The following is a 2,870-nucleotide window of genomic DNA, read 5'->3' as shown; positions in this document are numbered from 1 at the left end:
TCCCTTGGTGCAGCTTGAGGCTGTGTGCTCTGGTTGTGTCAGTGCTGCTGGAGAAAGAGCCCAGCCCCAGCTGAGCACAGGCACCTTTCAGGGAGTTGTAGAGAGTGATAAGGTCACCCCTGAATCTCCTTTCATCCAGGAAAAACACCCCCAGCTCCCTCAGAACCATCCTTTGGAATGGTCAGCCAAAGCAAGAGGGCTGCAGGAAACTGCTGGAGAAGATTTGGTGGATTTGCTGCCTGAATGTTTTGTGTTTCACAGAGTTTCCCCCTGCAGAAATCCTTTATTTTCCCCGCTAGCAGTGGGAGTTCAGGAGGCTTTCAGCCAGGGCTGCTCTTGGTGGGGCTGAGCTGCTGCCCCATTTTCCCCAGGGCTCTCACCTGCCCCCCTGCACCAAGGGACAGAGTTTCAGCCCTATTTTGGCGCACAAGTGACTGCAGCTCCAGTGAATTAACTCACAGATGTTATTACAGGCTATAAGGACAGGTCAGGTTTCAGGCTGAGGAGGAAAAGTGGGTAAGTGCTGTTCTACAATCATCTCCTGGATGAAATCAGGCTGACAAATAGGGTTTTTCCCCCCATATTCTGCCCCATTTCTGTGCTCACAGTGGAGGGGATGGCTCTGCAGCACTGCAGGCATGAGGGAGATGGAGAATGCTGTCCCACAGCTTGAGGAGAGGCTCCAGCAGCTCCAGGAGGGAATCTGGCTCTTCTCCCAACAACAAAACCTTATTTTAGCTGGGAAATTGCAGGTCAGGAGGGTTAGACAGAGCTCCCAGGCTGAATTTCACAGCCCTGAGTAGAAATGGTTGATTTTGCCAGCACTGCCATACGGAGAACACGCTGCAGACAGGGAACACTGCATCCTCTGTTCCTGACAAATGCCTGCCAGGACAGCTTGAACAGAAAGCAGGGGCTGAGGCACAGGGAGCTTCTTTGGTGCTTGCAATTCCTGTTTTCCTGTGGGTCAGGATCTCTACAAGGCCTGAGCAAAACTGCTGTGCAGAAATGCAGAGCCCCAGGCTGGGTCCTGGAGGGCTGGAAGCTGAGCCCAGCCCTGGAGTGTTGGCATCCACATCATGCAGAGGATGGCAGAGGTGTTCCATGAGGAACCTGGGCCGGATGGACCTGGAATTGCCTGGTCCTGATTCCATAAAGCCAAGATGTGCTGGCATCCAGGTCATGCAGAGGATGGCAGAGGTGTTCCCTTGAGGAACAGACTGGATGGACCTGGAATATGGAATTCCATAAAGCCAAGAATCCATGCAATAATGCTGGTGGCCAAGCCACCAACACCCCCAGCCTGGTGCCAATGCCAAGATGTGCAGCAGAGAGGAGAGAGAGCTCCTTTTTTTTCCAGTGTCTCCAAGGAGAGACCCTCTTGGGCATCCCCCTCCTGCTCCTGTTGCATTCCACAGCAGCAGATAACCATTGTTTGCATTTTGTTCCTGGAGCCTCTCAGCTTCTCAGGAAGAAAAAATCCTAAGAAAGGATTTTCATAAAAAGATGTCTGTGACAGGGAACCCAGCAGTGGAGGCACTAAATGGCCATGAGTTGCTGTATCTCTGTTTTATGGGGACAATTTGGGCAGATGCCAAATTAACTCTCTTGGTGTTATCCCAGCAGTGATGGTGGCTTGGGAACTGGGGGGTGAACCAGCTGAGGGGGATTTTTTCAGTGGGTTTCTGGATTGTGAGTCCAAATCTCATCTTGGCTTGCATGGTGGAATTGGCTGTGAAACAGGATTCAATGTCACTGTGCCACCAAATGGGTGATGGGGATGAGAAGGGAGGGAGGGCACAATCAAAAGGGAAGGGAGAGAGAGCAGCAGGGGTGGTGGTGACCCATGAAGAGCCATCCTAAGCAAAACCAACCCCCGGGAGCACAAGGATGGAAGGAGGGAGCTGCAAGCAAACAGTTTTTCATTAATAGAGCTGTGGTGCTCATGTGGCCATGGTGGCAGAGCACAGAATGCTCTGGGTTGGAAGGGACCTTACAGCTCACGCTGTTCCAAGCCTCCTGCCAGAAGCAGGGACACCCTCCACTGGATCAGGCTGCTCAGAGCCCTGTCCAAGCTGGCCTGGAGCACTTGCAGGGATGGGATGCAAGGTGCCTGCAAGGTGCTGCCACTTTTGCACCAAGAGCTGTCTCAGTGCTGCTCTGAGGCTGCTGGAAGGCCGGGCTGTCAGTGCTCTGTGCTGCAGTGACAGCCTGCCTCTCAGTGGGGACAGGGATGCTGGGGGCGAGGCCATCTGCATGCACAGGAGGAGGAGACAGCCTTTGCTCCCTGAAACATGTCAGCTCAGGGTGGAGGAAGCAAATCCTGTTTCATGGAGGCACAAGCAGCTCCACTGGTGGGAGAAGGAGACTGTCCTGGAGGTGATACCGAGCCCTGAGCATCCCAGCCCTGGCTCTGAGCATGAGATCCCTGACCATGTGAGTTCTCAGCAGTGCAGGGAACAGAACATGATCTTGGATGCTTGCAGACATCCCTCTGACCATGCAGGCAGTGGCTCCTGCCTTGCCTGCCCAGTGCACATTGAGCTCTCCTGGCATGGGGCTCCTTTGATGCCTCAGATTTGAGATTTTGTATTTTTCAGGTTCTGTGTTGCTTTAGTGTGTGGGTCTGGGCTTCACGTTAGGGGATGGTGAGCTCTGTGCACAGAGCAGGGAGACAAAACAATTCCTGCTCTAGCTGGGGACCAAGGACAAATGATCCAAATCGGTAGGAGAGACAGGGGTAGGATGGTCAGATCGGATGGAGAGCAGAGATCTCTGCAGCCAGGTCATGGAACTTGTGGTTTATTGCAAAGGGCCTGGGTGCAAGGCCCTGCTGGGAGCTGCCAGCCACAGCTCAGAGCAGGCCCCAG

Source organism: Ammospiza nelsoni, chromosome 9 (assembly GCF_027579445.1).
Source record: "Ammospiza nelsoni isolate bAmmNel1 chromosome 9, bAmmNel1.pri, whole genome shotgun sequence".
Classification (NCBI taxonomy): Eukaryota; Metazoa; Chordata; class Aves; order Passeriformes; family Passerellidae; genus Ammospiza; species Ammospiza nelsoni.
Note: the sequence above shows the minus strand (reverse complement) of the source record.